Genomic DNA, 22,777 nt, shown 5'->3' on the forward strand with positions numbered 1-22,777 from the left:
AATATCCAATAGAGAGATTTTTATTCAAAATTTGAAGAGGAAAGTGTTTTGTAACTCATTTGAGGCATTATTCCTTTCTTTCTCAAAATATAATTTATTGAGTATATGGTATATTCTAGATAATATACTGGGTCCAGTAATTTCAACATTAATATTAAAAATCAAATAACTACTTTTAGTAAGCTTACAATGTGACAATAACTGTGCTATACACTGTGGGACAATACCACAAAGAGTGAGAGAATTATAGGAATACAGTTCCAGAGAAAAGAAGCAAAATCTGACAAGACAAGTGGGAAAAAGTCATCTGAAACAGAATTCATCTATATTTCTATGTAGACTCAGAAGAACACTAGTAGGTTTTGATTAATGTGCAATGAGTTAAAAATATAAACCCAAAATATAAACTCCCAAATTTGAATATTAGCATTTAATTCTATAAAGCAGTCCCCTCTCAGGTCACTTCTGACCAATTTATAGAAGCTGAAGCTCCCTGAAATGGTTTTATTCTCCTAGTGTCAACTCTATCTTCAAAGATAAGATCATATGTTATGAAATAGTGCTGAATGTGTTCTAGTCAGTAAGTAATTAATATAATTCAATAATGCCCCATTCATCTGATCTCGCTTTCTAACTACATTGTCATAGACTTGCAGATGTATCAGATAAGTCTGTGTGATAGGCTAGAACATTGAAGGAAAAGAAATCTGAAGCAGGGTAATTCAATGAGATAATGTCTTGTGATAATTTCCTTTGTAAGAGAAAATTGGAGTAAGACATTTTAACGAGAGAGAACACTTAAAATATATATATACACTTTTATGAATATAGAAATTTAGGTAAGATGGTTTTGTAGTAGTAAAAGGGACACTGTAATACACATTTCAGGATCTGAGAGTTGTACTGGAAAAGACCCATTTTGAATTTCCATATTTCTAACACTCTTTTTAAAGCGTAAACTCTATGAAGACTGATTTTCTTGATACCTTGGAAATCTAGCACCAAAGACAATTCAAAGCAAAAAGTAACCATATTTTCATGTTTGTGCAAGCAATAAAAATGTCATAGTATTTGTACTTCTCTCTCCTTAGTAATATTGAAGGTAAGCATATTTTAATGCACAAATAATAAAGTAAATCATTTGCTCTGTGAAAATCCTCTTCCTCCCTGGTTACTATTATATTATATGTTTAGTTCCTTTTATGTACTGCTAGTTACAAAGCAAAATCTGGCAAAAAGTATTATTAGAAGGTTTAATTTCCTTTTGGATGTTAACTCAATAACTGGATTTCTCAAATATGATAATTATTTAAAATCCCATTTTCTGTTATCATTGAAAAAATGTGCAATGGCTTTATTTTACAATGAGAAAGGGAAATTATAGTTCAGAAAGAGAAACTATAAATATTGCCATTGGCAAAATTTCCTTAGGATTTATAGCCATATTCATCTGTATAACTGATTAAAATAAAGTTAAAGCAGTAGCATATAAATCTTAATGATTTGTGGCAAGGCCTTAGGAAGCAGGGAATTTCAACTGCTTTTGCTAGAACTTATTGCATTTTGGGTTGTTTCTCTCAGATTGGAGTTTATTAGAACCTCAGCTAATATATGTTTCTTAATCACAGATACCTAGGGTTCATAAGTAAGAACTTCCCTATTCTTTTTTTTTTTCATTTTCAACTCTTTCACATCCTTCCATCTATCACTTTCCCACTGAAGATCCTTGAACTCATTTATCTTTTAACTATCAATTTAGTACACCCCAAAACATGTATATCTTTAGTTTTGTTCTGATTATGGATAGACTTTTCTGTCCCTTCTAAGGATCAAGCAATTTACTTTGTTCTATGTTTCACCATCTTTTATATTTTGAACAATTCAGTTTCTACCCCTACTCTCTGTTCCTTCAGTTTCTCTGTTCCCATCAGAAATTACTGAGATGGCAGAGTAGGAGATAAATGCTTTCATCTCTCTTCCCCCACACAAAAATAAATGTAGAGAGCTGTACATGAACACAAATAGCAGTTGTAGTACTAAAGGAACCATTTAGAATTTACAGAACAGTGGGGTAAAAAATGAGAGACTCTTCACACAGAACAGATCACTGGTGAGATGGGCATATTTGAGATGTCAGCAAATGACTAGGAACAAAGAAGAAAGTGGAGGCTGTCATTTTAGTCACATGGTGGGAAACCAGTCCCCAGTGACCTGCTCCACAGAAGACATTGACATACTTTGCTGCTGAGGTAAACAACCGGCTGGCCAAGGAACCCTACATAAAAGGACACAACTACACCCCCACCTAGAAGCAACAACCCGAGGACCAGAATTATCACCTGTCCCAATTTTGTATGTGTCCTTGAGCTCTGAGCTGTGATCATTCTGTAAGCATCCACATTCTAGACTCCAGCACTTTGGCTGTACTGCATCATGCCATGACTCACTTCAGAGCAATTAACATAGCTTGCCAGTTCACACTCGGGGTCTCTTAGCCAAAGTATCTCTGTGCATACCTATGTCCTAGAAACCAACTAAGATATTATTCAAACTTAGCCTGTGCTCTGGATCCTGGATTCAAGGGGTCTAATATCAACCACACTTGAGCTAAACAGATACAACATTTCTGTGCCATAACTGTTACCAGAACTACTACACCCACACAGTCATTCCATTTGCTACCCCATAGGGGTAGGTCTTTCCCCACTGAAAGCAGTATAGCTCTGAAAGAGGTATGTGCTTTACCAAATGCACAAACAGTAACATAAGTCAACAAGAAACATGAAAACCCAAGGAAACATGTCACTGAAAGAATACAATTAATCAGTAACTGACCTCAAAGAAATGGAGATCTATGAATTTCCTGACAAAGAATTCAAAATAATTATTTTAAGAAACCCAGAAAACTTCAAGAAAATACAGAGACACAATTCAACAAAACTAGGAAATAATAAACAAAATTAGAAATTTAACAAAGATAGTGAAATCACACACACACACACACACACACACACACACACACAGAAAACCTGAAGCTAAAGAATATAATGAATAAAATTAAAAATAGAAAGAAAATGAATGGCAGGACTGGTCAAGCAAAATTACTCAGAAACAGGTTATTTGAAAATAGGCAAAGCAGAAAAAAGAAAAAAGAATGAAGAAAAATAAAAACAGACAACTATGGAATTTATGGGTTAGCATCAAGAAAGTAAATATTCAAATTATAGGAGCTAAAGAGAAAAGAGACAAAGAAATAGAAAGTTTATTTAAAAGATAATAGAAAAAATCTGGAAAAAGTCTTTCCAAATTTGGAGAAAGATATTAAGATCTAGGTAAGAAAAGTCAAAGCTTTCCAACCAGATTTAATCTAAACAGTACAAAACCAACACATATAAAAAAAAAGCTAGAGAAAAGAAACATAACATATTAGGTAGTTCCAAAAAAAGTTAACAACAAACTTCTTAGAAGAAACCTTACAGGCTAGGAAAGAGTGAGATGATATATTTAAAGTGATGAAGGAAAAAAAAAATTACCTGCCCCTTATGAATTACCTGCCAAATTTCCCCAATGAAGTTGTTCTTCAGAATTGAAAAAGTAATAAAAACTTAGACAAACAAAGACAAAGAAAGTTGAGAAAGTTAAACATTATCTGCACTTACAAGACATGCTAACATCAATTTCTTCAGGCTGAAAGGAAAGAACTAATACTCATTATCACAAAATAATTTGTATTACATAAATGTGTATACTATAAAATTCCTTGGTTAAAGAGGTATTTAGTAAAATTTAGAATATCCCAATATCATAGGGTGGTATGTATAATTTAGCATAAATAACCTAGTTGTCTGGACGTGGAAAGAAAGACCCTTTGGTGAACTACTGTATGTACCAATCTAGTAAGACGCTGTCTTTGTAGAATCTGGTCCAGGTGTACTGAGAAAACGAGGAGTGGCGAGGCAGGAGGAATGCTGCATAGAGGAACCCTTGTGTAGCTGTGGGGACAAAGCCCAGGTGGAAACTCTGGCCACCATGGGAGGGTTCCTTGTTGGCCTCTCTTAGAGTGTGGTCTCAGTGTCTTGGATATTGCCTCTAATATAATGGGTGCCATTTGGGTCCTACTGTGTTCCTGATACAGCTATGTTGAGGTCCTAACCCTCAGTACCTGTGACTCTGACCCCATTTGGAAATCAGTATTTTGAAGATGTAATGATGTTAAGATGATGTTTATAAAGGTGACTCTTAATCCAGAACAATGATAACATTTATGAAAAGAGAAGGTGGGGACGCACAATGAATGCTATGTGACAATAGAGGTGGTCCTGGGATTCCAAGGACATAAAACTGCCAGCAGAAGCTGAAGAGCCAAAGAAGACTTGTGTCAGAGTCTCAGCAGGGAGACGGCCCCACTGACTCCTTCGTTCTAGTCTTCTAGCCCCCATCCCCAAACCATGAGAGGATAAATTTCTGCTGCTTTAAGCCTCCTGGATTGTGGTACTTTGCTGTGACAGCCGTAGGAAACTAAGGCAGTGCCCAGTAAATAGTTTGTCATAAAATATAGGATACAGTTCTATTTTCATTTAAGCTCTCACTTAAAATTTTTTAGAATGTTATTATTGATACATAGAGAAGAGTTTACTTTGGAGGAAATTAAAGGAGTTAAGAAAAAAATTTAAAACTATTAGAAATAATGACAGCTATAATAATATGTTGAGGAGTACATAAAGTAAAAGATGTAAATTAGAACACTGGAAACATGATGCAGGGCACAATCGCAGAACCTTTTTATGCAATCAAAGTGAATTTGTTATCAGCATAAAATAGCCTGTTGCAACTACACAATGTCATCTACAGACCCTATGATAACCACAAAGCAAAATCCTAGAGTGGATATGCAAAAGGTAAAAAGCAAGGAATCAAAGCAAATAATTTAATCATAAATCATAAGTGAAGACTGGAAGAGAGGAAGAAGGGTATTAAGGATCTTTAAGAAAACCATAATACAATGAGTGAAATGATAATAGTAAGTTCTTTTCTATCAATGATTATTGTAAGTATAGATTTATTATATTATACAATCAAAAGAGAATTCATCATTAAATTACCAAAACAAAAAGAAGACCCATCTTACTTCTCCTGTGAGATATTCTGAACTATAATTTCCTCTTGTCATTGTAAAATAAAGCCATTGCATGTCTTTCAATGATCACAGAAAATAAAAATTTTAATAATTATTGTATTTAAGAATGCCATTTATTGAGTTAAATTCCAAAAGGAAATTAAACTTTCTAATACTGTTGGCTAGATTTTGCTTTGTAATTAGCATTGATGAAAGGAACTAAACAGATAACACACACAATAGTAAAAAGAAAGGAAGAGGATTTTCACAGAGCAAATAATTTATTTATAGTCATCATATTTAAGGACACACCTATACCAAAAGTGAAGACATAAGATAATATATTTCATAGAAAAAGTCAAAGGAGAGAAAGATGGTTATGTTTGTATGAGATTAAATTGAGATCAATAAAGAAACATTGAACTTGAATTACATTTTAGGTCATATGAGTCTAACAGACATACAGAGCATTCCCCAGCAACAAAGTATATATTCTCAAGAACTCACAGAAAATTCTCCAGGATGGTTCATAGGTTAAGCCACAAAACAAGTCCTAACAAATTGAAGATGGTTTAAATCATATCCAGTACCATTTCTGATAACAATAATATGAATATAGAAATAAATAATGGAAAGAATTATGAAAAATTCACAAATATGTAAAAATCAAACAACATACTACTGAATAACAAATGGTTCAGAAAAAAATTGAAAGAAACATTGAAACATATCTTGAGACCAGAGAAAATGGAAGGACAGCACACCAAAATTCATAAGGCTGAGCAAAAGCAATTCTAAAAGGGAATTTTTATAGTAGTAATATATATCATAAAAGAAGAAAAATTCCAAAAAAGCAATTTATTTTATACTTTAATGAATTAAAGAATGAAGAAAAAAAAACGATGACTACTTTTTTAAAATTTAATTTATTTATTATTTGTTCATTTTAGTTAAAAATTACAGTCGAATGTCTTTTGTCATATCATACAAACATGAAGTATAACTTCCCATTTTTGTGGTTATATGTGGTGTGGAGTTACACTGTTTGTGTATTCAGACATGAACATAAAGTTATGTTCAATCCATTCTACTGTCTTTCCTATTCCCATCCCCCCCTTCCTTAGGTTTATTCCCCTTTGTCTAATCCAATAAACTTCTATTCTTCCCTCTCCCTCCCTATTGTGTGTAAGCATCTGCCATTGGTTTTTTGGGATTGGCTTATTTCACTTAGAGTGATATTCTCCAACTCCATTAATTTACCTGCAAATGCCATAATTTTGTTCTTCTTTGTGGCTAATATTCCATTGTGAATATATACCACAAATCTGAAGGTAAGCTTTGCTGGGTATAAGATTCTTGGTTGGCATTCATTTTCTTTCAGTGCTTGGTATATGTTGTTCAGGCCCTTCTAGATTTAGAGTCTGGGATGAGAAATCTGCTGATATCCATATTGATTTTCAGAATCTGATTTGAGAATCAGAAAGTAATCTGATTCTTTTCTCTTGCAGCCTTTAAAATTCCATCTTTATTTTGTATGTAGGCATTTTCATTAAAATGTGCCTTGGTGTAGATCTGTTGTAATTTTATACATTTGAGTCTCCTGCATTTGAGTTTCCATTTCATTCTTCAGATTTGGAAAATTTTCTGATATTATTTCATTGAATAGATTATTCATTCCATTGGTTTATATCTCTGTGCCTTCCTCAATCCCAATATTTCTTAAATTTAGTATTTTCATGATATACCATAATTCTTGTAGGTTCCACTCATGATTCCTTACCATCTTTTCTGTTTGGTCAGCTTTGTTTTCAAGATTAAGTATTTTGTTTTCAATGTCTGAGGTTCTATCTTCCAAGTAATCTATCCTACTGGTTATGCTTTCTATTGAGTTTTAAATTTGGTTTATTGTTTTCTTCATTTCAAGGATTTCTGTTTGTTTGTTTTCAAAATCTTTGTCTCTTTATAGAAATGATCTTTTGCTTCCTGCATTTGCTCTTTTAATGTTGATTGGTTTGATCATTCATTGCCTGCATTTGCTCTTGTATCTCATTGTTTGCTTCTCTGATCATTTTAATCATGTATATTCTGAATGCCCTTTCTGATATTTTTTCTGCCATTCTGTCATGGGATTCTATTGATGTAGCATCTAGGTTTGTTTGGGATACTTTCTTCCCTTATTTTCTCATGTCGTTCATGTATCTTCCCCTCTAACAGTATGAATCTGAGGTATTGCAGTTTCCCTCTATAGACTTATAGTGTCATTGAAGGTTTCTAATACCTCACCATAAAGTTAGAGATCAATATTGGTAGCACACCATACAAACAAAATGCATCCTTAACTCAAATAGTCCCTTTCAAGATATTAACCATATTGTCTAAAGAAACAGAGATTATGAGTTCAATTATTATCTACAGCTTAGTCAATAGATTCCAATAAAGACCACAATTTCTAATGGTAGATAAAGAGGATGGGGAGGGGTGTAGGCTATAATGTTAATGAGATAAGAAGTGAGTCTATAGAGATACTATGTCATAGGAGTAGTGATAGAGGAATTAAAATAAATTGGTTGTTAGCATGATAAAAGGGAGAAAGAATCTCCAAGAAGACAGATAGATAAGAGGAAAACAGGGTGAGAAAAATATTAATGAAAGAAAAGAGAAGTAGTAATAATAGTAGGTATAATAAGAATAATTATGATATTATGACTATTAACAAAGGAAGTCTACAATAACACAATACAGTACTGTGTTCAAACTTCCTAGTCCTCAGTAGCCTGATGCCTGGGAGGAACTTGATAATGCAGTATTCCAAGAAAGGTGCTTCCCCTCTACGGGTGGTGCCCTTCATGTGGGGTATAATCCATACTAGTGAACAGAGATGCTCCCATGTGTTGATAGATGGCCAACCACAGTACAGATGATAGACCATGGGCTGGGGCCAGACTGGGCTGGGCCTGGGTCTCTGGGCGGGGCCTCCCTGGCCGGGGAGTCTTGCATGGCAGCACTACTTCACTTGTATTCTTGATGATTGCCATTCTGACTGAAGTGAGATGAAATCTCAGTGTTGTTTTGATTCACATTTCTCTAATTGCTAGAGATATTGAGCATTTTTTCATATATTTGTTCATTGATTGTATATCTTCTGTGAAGTGTCAGATCAGGTCCTTAGCCCATTTATTGACTGGATTATTTGTTTATTTGGTGTTAAGTTTTTTGAGTTCTTTATATATCCTGTAAATTAGTGCTCTGAGGTGGGTGTAGTAAAGATTTTCTCCCATTCTGTAGGCTCTCTCATCACATTATTGATTCATTTGCTGAGAAGAAACATTTTAGTTTGAATCCATCCTATTTATTGATTTGTGATTTTATTTCTAGCTCTTTGGGAGTCTTGTTAAGGAAGTCAGATCCTAGGCTGACACTGATGAAGATTGGGGCCTACTTTTTCTTCTATTAGGTGCAGGGTCTCTGGTCTAATTCCTAACACCAGTTTTCCCAGCACCATCTGTTGAGTAGGCTATAGTTTCTCCAATACATGTTTTTGGCGCCTTTGTCTACTTTGAGATAACTGTATTTATTTATTTATTTATTTAATTATTTTGTTGTTGTTTACAGACTGCATTTTGATTCATTGTACACAAATGGGGTACATCTTTTTGTTTCTATGGTTGTACACAATGTAGACTCATTCCATTTGTGTAATCATATATGTACATAGGGTAATAATGTCTGTCTCATTCATCTCTAGTAATTAGAGAAATGTAAATTCAAACAACTCTAAGATTTTATTTTATTCCAACTGGAATGGCTATTATCAAGAACAAAAACAATAATAGATGTTGGCATGGATGTGGGGAAAAAGGTACACTTTTACATTGCTGGTAGAGTTGCAAATTTGTGCAGCCACTCTGGAAAGAAGTATGGAGAATCCTCAGAAAACTTTGAATGGACCCACCTTTTGACCCAGTTATCCCACTCATCAGTTTATACCCAAAGGACTTAAAATTAGCATACTACAGTAACACAGTCACATCCATGTTTATAGCAGCTCAGTTCACAATAACTAGATTGTGGAACCAACCTAGGTGCCCTTCAACAGATGAATGGATAAAGAAACTCTGGTATATATACACACTGGAATATTATTTAGTTACAAAGAATAATAATATTATGGCATTTGCCGATAAATGTATGGAATTGGAGAATATCATGCTAAGTGAAATAAGCCTATCCCAAAAACACAAAGGCCGAATATTTTCCCTGATAAGTGGATGATGATATATAATGGGGTGGGGGAGTGAAGAGTGAGAGAAGAATAGAGGAACTTTGGATTATGTAGAAGGAATTGAGAGAGAGGGTGAATATGAAAAATGGTGGAGTGGGGTAACTGTATTTGTGTGGGTTGTCTCTATAGTGGAGTTCAAGGTCTGGTATTGTGATACCTCCTGCATCACTCTTCCTGTCCAGGATTGCTTTGGCTATTCTGGGTCTTTTGTTCTTCCAGATGAATTTCAAGATTGCTTTTTCTGTTTCTATGAGAAATGTCATAAGGATTTTAATTGGAATTGCATTAAATCTGTATAGCACTTTTGGAAGTATGACCATTTTGATAATATTGATTATGCCTATCCAAGAACATGGGAGATCTTTCCATCTTTTAAAGTCTTCTTCAATTTCTTTCTTTAATATTCTGTAGTTTTCATTGTAGAGATCTTTTACCTCTTTAGTTAGATTGATTCCCAAGTATTTTACTTTTTTTTTTTTTTTTTGAGGCTATTGTGAATAGAGCTGTTTTCCTCATTTCCCTTTCAGATATTTCATCCCTTGTGGATAAAAATTCTTTAGATTTATGTGTGTTGATTTTATATCCTGCTATTTTGCTGAATTCATGTATGAGGTTTACAAGTTTTCTGGTGGAGTTTTTTGGATCCTCTAAATATAGATCATGTCATCAGCAAATAGCAGCTTGAGTTCCTTTTTTCCTATTCATATTCCTTTAATTCCTTTAGTCTGTCTAATTGTTCTGGCTACTATTTCAAGGACCATGTTGAATAGAAGTGGTGAAAGAGGGCATTCCTATCTTGTACCAGTTTTTAGAGGGAATGATTTCTGTTTTTCCCATTAAGAATGATGCTGGCCATTGGCTTATCATAGATAGCCTTTACAATCATGAGGTATGTTCCTACTACTCCTATTTTTTCTAGTTTTTTGAGCATGAAGGGTGTTGTATTTTGTCAAACACTTTTTCTGTATCAATTGAAATAACCATATGATTCTTAACCTTAAGTCTATTGATGTGATGAATTACATTTATTGATTTCTGGATGTTGAATCAATCTTGCATTCCCAGGATGAACCCTACTTGATCATGGTGAACTATCTTCTTAATATGTTTTTGGATGGAGTTTGCCAGGATTTTGTTAAGGATTTTTGCATCTATATTCATCAAAGATATTGGTCTAATATTTTCTTTTCTTGATGTGTCTTTGTCTGGTTCAGGTATGAGTGTGGTATCAGCTTCATAGAATGAGTTTGATAGGGCTCCCTCCTTTTCCGTTTCCTGGAATACTTTGAGAAGTATTGGAATGAGTTCTTCTTTGAAGGTTTGTAGAACTTGGTTGAGAATCCGTCTCATCCTGAGCTTTTCTTGGTAGGCTTTTGATGGATTCTTTTATTTCATTGCTTAATATTGAATCTGTTTCAATTTTGTATGTCCTCTTGGTTCATTTTGGGAGGATTATATGTCTCTAGAAATTTGTTGATGTCTTCAGTATTTTCTATTTTGTTGGAGTATCAATTTTCAAAGTAGCTTCTCATTATGTTGTGTATTTCAGTAGTGTCTGTCATGATATTTCCTTTTTCATCAAAAATTTTAGTAATTTGAATTTTCTTTCTCCTCTTTGTTAGTGTGACTAAGGGTTTCTCTATTTTGTTTACTTTTTTAAAGAACCAATTTTTGTTTTGTCAATTTTTTGAATTGTTAATTTGTTTCAATTTTATTTATTTCAGCTCTGATTTTAATTATTTCCTGTCTTCTACTACTTTCGGTGTTGTTCTGTTCTTCTTTTTCTAGGCTTTGAGCTGCAATGTTAGGTCATATAGTTGTTGACTTTTTATTCTTTTCTTGAATGTGCTCCATGCAATGAATTTTTCTCTTAGTACTGCTTTCATAGTGTTGCAGAGATTTTGATATGTTATATTGTCATTCTCATTTACCTCTAAGAATTTTTTTATCTCCTCCCTGATGTTTTCTGTTATCCATGCTTCATTCAATATCATATTATTTAGTCTCCAGGAGTTGGAGTAATTTCTGTTTATTATTTTGTCACTGGAATTTTAATAGAAATTGCACTAAATCTGTTTAATGCTTTCGGTAGTATGGCCATTTTGACAATATTAATTCTGCCTATCCAAGACTATGGGAAATTTTTCCATGTTCTAGGGTCTTCTTCTATTTCTTCCATTAGTGTTCTTTAGTTTTCATCATAGAGGTCTTTTAACTCTATTGTTAGATTGTTTCCAAAGTATGTATATATATATATATATATGAGGCTATTGTGATTGGAATAGTTTTCCTAATTTCTCTTTTAGAGGATTCATCACTGATACATAGAAATGCATTTGATTTATGGGTATTGATTTTATATTCTGCTATTTTGCTGAATTCATTAATTAGTTCTAGAGGATTTCTGGTGGACTTTTTTGGGTCCTCTAAATATATAATCATTTTGTTGGCAAACAGTGATAGTTTGAGTTCTTCTTTTCCTATTCATATCCTGTTGATATTTTTCATCTGTCTGATTACTATGACTAGAGTTTCAAGGATCATGCTGACTAGAAGTGGTGAAGAAGGCATCACTGTCTTGTTCCAGGTCTTACAGGAATGTTTTCAATTTTTCTCCATTTAGAATGATGTTGTCCTTGGACTTAGCATAGATAGCTTTTACAATGTTGAGGTATGTTTCTACTATCCTTAAATTTCTAATTTTTTGAACATGAAGGGGTGCTGTTGTTTTTCAAGTGCTTTTTCCGCATCTCTTGAGATGATCATATTATTCTTATCTTTAAGTCTATTGATGTGATGTATTATGTTTATTGATTTCTGTATATTAAATCAACCTTGCATCCCTGGGATGAACACCACTTAATCATTGTGCACTATCTTTTTAATATGTTTTTGTATGTAATTTGCCAGAATTTTATGAAGAATTTTTGCATCTATGTTCACCAGGGATATTGTTCTGATGTTTTCTTTTCTCAATGTGTCTTTGTCTGGTTTTGGTATTGGGGTCATACTAGCCACATAGAATGTGTTTAGACGTGTTGCCTCCTTTTCTATTTCATGGAATACTTTGAAGAGTATTTGTATTAATTCTTCTTTGAAGCTCTCATAGAACACTGCTGATAATCCATCTGATCCTGGGCTTTTCTTGGTTTATAGATTTTGATGGCATCTTCCATTTCATTGCTTGAAAATTATCTGCTTAAATTGTGTATGTCCTCTGATTCAGTTTGGGAGGATCCTATGTTTCTAGAAATTTGTCAATGTCTTCAATATTTTCTATTTTATTGGAATATAATTTTTCAAAATAGTTTCTAATTATCTTCTGTATTTCGATCGTGTTCACTGTGATATTTCCTTTTTCCTCACAAATTTAGTAATTTGAGTTTTCTCTTTCCTTCTTTTCATTAGAATGTCTAGGAGTTTATCAATTTTATTTATTTATTTTTTCATGGAACCAGCTTTTCATTTTGACAATTTTTCAATTGTTTCTTTTGCTTGAATTTCATTGATTTCATCCCTGATTTTAAATAATTTCTGTCTTCTACTACTTTTGGTGTTGATTTGTTCTTCTTTTTCTAGGGATTTGAGAAGTAATGTTTTAATGTTATGTCATTTACTTAGACTTTTTATTCTTTTAATGAAAGAGCTCAATGTAATGAACTTTCCTCTTGGGGCTGCCTTCATAGTATCCCAGTGATTTTAGTATGTTGTCATCTGTGTGCTCATTTATTTCTATGATTTTTTTAAAATCTCTTGCATGATGCCTTCTGTTATTCATTCATCATTATTCAATAGCATATAATTTAGTTTCCAGATGTTGGAGTAGCTTCTTTTTTTATTATATCATTGATTTCTAATTTCGTTCCATCATGATCTGATAGAATGCCACGTGATATCTTTATTTTTTGTATTTGCTAAGACTTGCTTTGTGGCATGATAAATAGTCTATGTTAGAGAAGAATCCATGTGTTTCTGAGAAGAAAGTGTATTCACTCAGTAATGGATGAAATATTTTATATATATCTGTTAAATCTAAATTATTGATTTTATTATTGAGTTCTATAGTTTAATTTTTAGTCTTTGGAAGATCCATCCAGTATTGAGAAAGGTGTGTTAAAGTCACCCAGTATTATTGTGTTATAGTCTATTTGATTCTTGAAATTTTGAAGTGCTTTTTTGATGTATGTAGATGCTCCATTGTTTGAAGCATAAATATTTATGATTGTTATGTCTTGGTGATATGATTTCCTTAAGCAGTATGAAATGTTCTTCTTTATTCCTTCTGTCTAACTTTGGCTTGGAGTCCACTTTGTCTGATGTGAGGATAGAAACCCCTTCTTGTTTATGCAGTCCATGTGAGTGATATGTTTTTCCCATCCTTTAACATTCAGTCTGTGGATGTCTCTTCCTATGAGTTGAGTCACTTGAAGGCAGTACTTTTTTTTAATCCACTCTGCCAGTGTTTGTCTTTTCATTGATTAATTAAGGTCATTGACATTCAAGGTTATTATTGAAATATGGCTTGTACTCCCAGTCATTTTGGTTTACTTTTGTTTTTTAACTTTACTTGGTTTCTCCTTTGATTGACTTTTCCTTTAGTATAGTTCCTCTCTTTGTTGTTTTTCATTTCCTCCTCATGAAATATTTTTCTGTGAATGTTCTGTAATGTAGGTTTTCTAGTTGTGAATTCTTTTAACTTTTTTTTTATCATGAAAGTCTTTTATTTCATCATCAAATATGAAGGTTAATTTTGCTGGATATAATATTCTTGGTTGGCATCCATTTTCCTTCAGTGCTTGGTATGTTTTTCCAGATCCTGACTTTGAGGGTCTCTGTTGAGAAATCTGCTGAGATTTAAATTAGTTTCCCTCTTTATGTCATCTGAAACTTTTCTCTTGCAGCCTTTAAGATTCTATCCTTGTTCTGTATGCTAGGCATTTTCATTATAATGTGTCTTGGCATGGGTCTGTAATAATTTTGTTCATTTTGTGTTTTGGAAGCCTCTTGCATTTGATTCTATTTCATTTTTCAGGTTTGGGAAATTTTCTGCTAATATTTCATTGAAAATATTGTGCATCCCTTTGGTTTATATCTCTGTGCCTTCCTATCTCCTAATAAATCTTAAATTTGGTCTTTCCATGTTTTTCAATAATACTTGGAGGTTCTTTTCATGGTTTCTTACCATGTTCACTCTGTGGTCAACTTAATTTTCAAGATCACATGTTTTGTCTTCATTGCCTGAGGTTCTGTCTTCCAAGTGATCTAATCTGTTGGTGATGCTTTCTATTGAACTTTTAATTTGGCTTATTTCTTCCTCCATTTCAAGAATTTGTTTTGTTTTTCAAAATCTCTATCTCTTTCTTAAAGTAATCTTTTGCTCCCTGTATTTGCTCTCTTGTCTTTATTGAAGTGATCTTATTGCCTGTATTCATATCATCCTTTACTTCACAGATCATTTTCATTATGTACATTCTGAACTCCTTCTCTGACATTTCTTCTATTTTGCTGTCAGCAGAGTCTATTATTTTAGTATCTTAGTTTGTTTGGAGTGCTTTTTTCCCTTTTTTTTTAATGTTGTTTGTGTGTCTTCCCCTCTATCAAGCAGAGCCAACATATTACAGTTTCTACCCTACAAATTTATAGCATCCCTGCAGGTTTATAATTCCTCACCTCAGAATCTCTCTCTACAGAGGTCCTCAGGGCTGAGCACTGGAACCTGTGGACCTTTCATGTAGAGTTGCTCTGTATCATGCAGATCAGGACCATGTGTTAAGAACCAAGGGGTGAGCCAGTTTGGTGGTTAAGGGGTGACTGGAAGACTGGGGACTGAGGATCCAAAGGGTCCTGCTGATTGCAAAACCAGTGGGACCAGGTGATTGGTGGATGTTGGATTGGGGAGGGATTTGGGGACCAGGCTTATGTTGGGCTTCAGCAAGTGCTGGTGAGTTGGTCCTGGGAACCCAGTGAGTGCTGGGCTGGTTGACTGGGTAAGCCAGACTCAAGATGCCTCACACCCTCTTCCAACCTACCAAGCCCATGGAAGGCTCTCTCCAACCTTTTCAGCAAGATAGTGGCTATTAGCACACCTAACAGGGTGACCTCAGGTGTAACCAAGCCTTCAGGGACCTTGGTGATGGTCTTGCAGGCCTTGGCTGTTTCCCTCTATGGAAGCAACTGTGTCCCAAGTTGGTAGCAGCAGCTGTGATAAACCTGTAGATATCTTGATGTTGTCCCAAGATGGAAGCTGTCCCAACTGAAGATGGTGATGGCAGCAGTAGAGGTAACCCAAGATGGGCGAAGGTGTCCCAAGATAGAGTGGACCACTTCAAGGTATGGAGCAGCAAGGGTAGGCCATGCAGTGGTGGGTGGCGTGGTTAGAGATGCAGTGCTGTGGCAGGCAGTGCTGAGGCATGTGACTTCCTCCAGGGCCTATCTTGTGTCCCAAGGTGGAGGCTACTACGTGGAGGAGGCTGAATTGACTGCTGGTATTGGTTGACTGGGAGTGGCCTGTGGTGGCAGTGGCAGTGGCAGGTTGGGAGGGGCACCCAGGGGGGTGTTTCATTCATTTTCTCATTGGAAATTCCAATTGTTTACAATTCCAATTGTAATTCCATTGTTTAATTAGCTCAATGTTTATACTTGTTCTCCTCTATTTTAAACCACTTCTATGTTTAGAAATGCTATTTATGATGATCCTACGCATCCAACACTATATGTCAACTATTTTGGACACTCTGAAGTAAAAGGACAATGCTATTCATAGTCTGAGATAATCAAATGGGGCTATCAGCCTATTCTGCTTGGTAAGTGGATTAATTTGCACAATCTTTATCTCTATCTCTGCACTGCAATGACTCATTGGGAATCCTTGCTGGGATATATACCTTGTGTAGAACTGCTTGCTCATAGACTGAAGAAGTCTATTTTCCTGCTAGTGTTTTTCAAACTGGTTGTATTCCTTGTAGTTATTAGTATTCCATCAATAGGATACATTTATACACATCCTCATTTATACCTAGTGTCCTCAAAATTCTTAATTTTTGACCATTGTAAAAGATGTTTTATTGTTATGGGAATTCATTTTCCTCTCAGTATTTGAGGTTATCTCTTACCAGTTTGTACCTTGTTTCTACTTTTCTGCAGATGAAAATTCTTTTTCTCCCTTATAACATTTTTATGTGTTCTTTTTACTTATACATGATGGCAAAATTTATTTTGACATATTTATACAAACATGGAGTATACCTTATTCTAATTAGGATCCCAGTCTTATGGACGTAGGTAATGATGTGATTCACTATGGTGTGTTCATATATATATATATATATATAAACATACATACAGAGGAAACATGTCAGATTCATTCCACTATCTTTGCTATTCCTTTTCCCTCTCCCTTTCCTTCAGTTCCCTTTGTCTAATCCACTGAACTTCTATTATTTTAAAAGAATCAAAATGATCACTTTTTAAGCATGTGATTGAAATATCTAGATTTTTCTTAATTAAATCATTATTCAGGAGTCCTGTATATGTTTTCTTATTTTCTTATAAGATTTAAATTTACTTTTTATGTTTAAATCCATTTCTGTTTGATTTTTGTTTACATAGAAAGTGAATAACTATTAATTTTGTATTAGTTGATAATTATGTTAGACCTTAAAAAATAATTCCATTTTTCCTCCAAAAATATACTATGACAAAGGTAGGTAATGTGTTCTAGTAAGCATGCCTGTATTTGTGATTGTTATTCCATTTCATGGTTGATCTGTTTTTTCTACCACATTTTCTTAATGAATATATTTTAATTAATTAATTAATAATTAATTTTTGGATGTAGAGTTCTTCATCAATTTTCTTGACCCTCATCCATAACTTCTTGACTACAATTGGGTTTTGATCACACATTTGAATTTTGGAATCAGGTTGCTAATTCTGTGAAAAATACTTTCTTGATAATGACAAAAATTGAATTGAAAATGAGATTATTTGAAGAAAAACATGGTGTTTCTAGGATAGGGGTCCTGCTATCTATGAATGTGGCATATCACTTAAGTTATCCAGGTTGATTTCAAAATGTTGAAAAGGTTTAAAATAGTATCTATGAACTATTTGTACTTTTAAAAGATGAATTTATAGCCAAATTATATTTTTGTTATTTAAACCAAAATTTCACTTAGAATATCATTTTTATTAATGTTGTATAGGGTTGCATATATGTTTACTCATAATTTTCTGTTCACATTCCAAAACTTTCTAGTTCAAATACTTAGAGATCATTTGATAATTCTTTTACTTCTATTGTAGTGTCTACTAAAAATTATGGTTTGTTTCTTTCTCTTAAAATATTTAGAAAGTGACACAGCTAAGATGGCAGACTAGAAAGTCCCAGATTTCATTTTCCCACAGAAACACAAATTTGACAATGCTTTACAGAACAAAATAGCTTTATAGGTTGTTTGAAATCCAATTAAGAAGCTGCAGTACTTTAGAAGAGCACAAAACTGAAAATAACCACACTGAAACAGATAAAAGGCCAATTTCACTTTATCCATATCAGCTCTCCCCAAAACTAACAGATTCAACATTGAATTAGATTGCCTTGGCCTGAGACTTCTCCCTCAGCGGGACAGAGCAAGTAGAAAACATATCTCCCAAGTTCCAGGCTTTCAGTACATCGTCCAAGGGAGAGGCTGAAGAGACTGGCATACTTAGTGGGGAAAAACTAAAAGAACTTCTTTTAAGATCAGGACCAAGGCTAGGGTGTTTACTCTTGATATTTCTATACAACATAATAATGTAAGTCCTAGCCAGTTCAATTTATATTTTAAAAAAAGAGCATCCAAATGGGAAAGGAAAAAGTAATAAAGTAATATTACCTTTGCTTTTAGATAATACAACCTGTACATAGAAACCCTAAAAACTCTAAAACAAACTTTTAGAAGTAAAAAATTAAGTAAAGGTGTAGGATATAAAATCCTCACAGAGAAATCAATTGTGTTTCTATATTCTAGCGACAAACTATTAGGAAAGAAAATTAAGAAAGCAACTCCATTAACAATAACATCAAAAAGAATAAAATAGGTATGAATTAACATAAATAAGGACATGAATGACTTGCACACTGAAAACTATACAATATTCCTGAAAGGAATCAAAGACAAATAAATTGAAAGCCATTCCATGATCCTAGATTAAAATAATTAATACATTTAAATGTCCACACTATCCCAATCTACAAATTCAATGAAACCCCTGTAAAAATCCCAATGGATTTTCTCTCACAAATAAAAAATTTGGTATTTCTGTTATTTGTGTGGAACCACCAAAAACCCCAAATAGCAAAAGCAGTCCTTGAAAAGAAGTTCCAGACTCAATAAATCATACTTCTTATTTCCAGAATATATTACAAAATTATAGAATTGAAACAGTGTTTTACTGTTTATACTGTTCATAGTTGTTTTATGGCCTAAAACCTGAAAAATGAAACATAGTAGAAATCTCAAAAATAAACTCATCTCTGTGTGGCCAACAGATCTTCAAGGAGGATGGCAGAAATACACAATGTGGAAAAAAATCATCTCTTCAATGAATGGTGTTGGGAAAATACTTAACACACAAAAGAATAAAGTTGTACTACTTTAACTACCATGCTGTTATGGTTTAGATGTGATGTCTCCCAAAAGCTCACATGTGAGACAGTGCAAGAAGGTTTGGAGGAGAAACAATTTGGTTATAGCCTTAATCTATTCAGTTAATTAATGCCTGATGGAATTGACTGAATGGTAATTGGAGGCGGGTGAGGTATGACTGGAGGAAGTGGTTCTTGGGGTATATATTTGTACCTGGCAAGTAGAGACTTACCTCTCTCTCTCTCTCTCTCTCTCTTTCTCTCTCTCTCTTTCTCTCTCTGTTGCCTGATCATCATTGAGCTGCTTCCTTTGCCAAACTCTTCCACTATAATGTCTTGCCTTCCCTTGAGTCCAGGAAAACAGAGCCAGCCACTTATGGACTGAGACCTTTGAAATCATGAGTCATTTAAAAAACTCTTTTTCCTCTACAGTTGTGCTGGTCAGGTCTTTTAGTCATAGCACTGGAAAAGTTGACTAAAACACATACACACAAATCAACTCAAAATGGGTTAAACATTTAAATCTACAAAACTCCTGGAAGAAAACATAGGTAAAAATCTTCATGATTTTGACCTAGAAAAAGATCTCTTGAATATGACACAAAAACCACAAGCCACAAAAGCAAAGATTCACAAGTAGAACTACATTGAATATTTCCTTTTTGTATAGCAAAAGACATAATCAAAGAATGAAAAAGCAACTTAAAAACTGAGGAAAATTGTAAACTATATATCAAATAGGGAGCTCATATTCAAGTACATAAGGGAAACCTACAACTCGATATGTTTAAAAAAAATGAACGTAGGACTTGAATAGACACTTCTCTGAAGAGGGCATACAATAACCAAGAGAAGTACAAAAAGATACTCACTATAAGAAAATATAAAAGAAACACTTTAAGACCTTGGTACTGGCAATGATTTTTTGGATAAGATCCCCAAAGCACAGGCACCACAAGCAAAAACAGACAATTAGGACTACATCAAACAAAGACAGTTCTATATAGTGAAGGAAGCAATCAACAGAGTAAAGAGACAATCTATAAAGTGGAAGAAAGTACTTGAAAACTATTCATATTACAAAGATCTAATATCCAGAATATATGAGGAAACATAAAAATCCAACAACAAAATCAAACAATATGATTAAGAAATGGGGAAGTGATTTGAGCAGATATTTATCAAAAGAGAAAATACAAGTGACATAAAAATATGAAAAAATGCTTAATATCATTAGTCATCAGGAAATTCAAATGAAAATCACAGTAAAATATCTCCCCTCAGTTAGAGAAAAAAATAACAAGTGTGTGGAAGGACGTGAATAACAAGAAAATCTTAAACACTGTTGGTGGCTATGTAAATCAGTGCAGCCAGTATGGAGAACAGGATGAGGTTCCTCAGAAAACTAAAATCACATATATCATAAGATTCAGCTCCCATTTCTGGTTGTATATTGTTATCCAACTTTCTGTTATTATAATGAATTGTTGATATAATCAACTTAGAAAGAGGAGATGATTATTTGGTCACAATTTTGGAGGTTCCAATCTATAATCAATTGATCCTACTGCTTTTGGGGCCTGTGGTGAGGCAGCACATTGTGGAGTGGAGTTCACTGTGGAGCAAAACTTCTCACCTCATGGTCAGGGAGCAATAGCGAGAGAGGAATAGCCTGGGGTTCTACCATCCCCTCTGAGCATATGCCTTCAATAATCCAAATGCCATTGATGGAACCCTGCCTCTTAAGTTTCTACCACCTCCCTATAATGAGAATCATAGAGGCCTTTGGGAGACACACTGGCATTTGGGAGACATTTCCGATCCAAACTATAGCAATATACAAAGGAAATGAAATCAGTATATCAAGAGATACTTGCATTCTTATGTTTAATGTTTACTGAAGCATTATTCACAATAACCAATATACGGAATCAGCTAAGCTCGTCCATCGATGGATGAATAAATAAAGTTAATGTGGTGTATATGCAAATATTATTTCTGAAAGATATTCAGAAATAAGAAAGAATGAAATCCTGTCATTTGCAGCAAATGGGTGAAATTGGAGGATAGGACGTTAAGTGAAATAAGCCAAAAATGAAAAGTTGTTATATTTCTTTTTTTTATGTAGAAGCTAAAACCAAAAATCAACCTAAGTGGAGTTGTTGCTGGAAATGGATAGTGAGGTGGCATAGTGGAAGGTTGGATAATGGATACCAAAATGCAATAAGATAGAAGGATTAAGTTCTAGTATTCAATGGCCCAATGGGGTGACTCTATTTTACAATAATATATAATATATTTTATGAAGAAGTAGAAGAGAGAAGCTTAAGGCTTCCATACATAAAGAAATGGTAAGGAAATAGAAAAGCTAATTTCCTAATTTGATCAGTACAGGCAACAGACATGTTCTAAAAGAATATATTGTATCCTAAATGTGTGTTACATATTAATCAAAATTAAATAGAAAAGAAAGAAAGTATACTCAACATTACTGATCCTCAGGGAGGTGAAAATCAAAACCACAATGATACAACACCTCATACCTGAGAGGATGGCAATTATTGAAAAAAACAAAGATAACAGTACTGCAGAGGATGCGGAGATTTTGGAACTTTTGTACAATGATGTTATGAAGGCAAAATGGTGCTACAGTGTGGAGCTTTCTCAGAAATTTTAAAATAGAGATGCCCTATGATTCAGCAATTCTACTTTGAGTATGCATTCAAAAGGGCTGACATTATAGATATTACCTCTTCCATGTTTATTGCAGCATTATTCACAGTATAACCAAGTGTTCTGGTTTGAGTATGAGGTATCCTCAAAAGCTCATGAAACAATGTAGTACTGCTCATAGGTAATTATTTATATTATGAACTGTAACCTAGTTAGTGGATTAATCCATTTGTATATTAAAAATTTGAAAGAACTACTGTACTGGGTAGTAACTATGGGCAAGTACAGTGTAACTGGAGGAAGTACGTCACTGGGTAGCTGCCTTTGGGTTTTATATTTTGTCCTTGACATCTTGCTTGCTGTCTCTTGCCAGTTCTTTGTCTCCTTCTCTCTCTGTTTCCCAGTTCCTATGAATTGAACCACTTTCCTCTGTCATGTCCTTCTACCATGATGTTCTGACTCATCCTGGGTCCAAAGTAATGGAATCAGTCAACCATGGACTGAATTTCTGAAACTGTGAGCCAAAATAAACTTTTTCTTCTCTTAGTTGTTCTTGTCAGGTATTTTGGTCACAGCAATGTAAAGTTGACACATCAAGATATGGAAACTATCTACATGCTCATTGATGAGTAAGTGGGTCAAGGAAACATATTATATACATACAATGGAATATTATTGAATCTTAAAAAAGAAATTTTGCCATATGCAACAACATGAATGAAACTGGAAATTATTATAAGCCAGTCAATTAAGAACAAATATTGTATGATTTACTTATTTATATGAGGTGTCTAACTCATAGAAAAAGAGTAAAACAGTAGATGATGAAAATTTCCATTCAGTGGGCTAAGTTTAAATTGTATGAGAAAAATTGTTATTGCCATGAAACACTTTGTTTATATTCTTTTCTTCATGTATTATCCTTTGTAAATCACATGTATAAAAGTTGATTATTTGAGTTTAATTCCATGGAAAATCAGGATATTGTTACTTTTGTGAAATACTGTACTCACAATTTCATATTGTAATCCATTCTCTAAAGGCATAGTTAAAAATGTTTACAACAGTGCTAGTTAAA

This window comes from Sciurus carolinensis, chromosome 7, assembly GCF_902686445.1.
Source record: "Sciurus carolinensis chromosome 7, mSciCar1.2, whole genome shotgun sequence".
In the NCBI taxonomy this organism is placed as follows: Eukaryota; Metazoa; Chordata; class Mammalia; order Rodentia; family Sciuridae; genus Sciurus; species Sciurus carolinensis.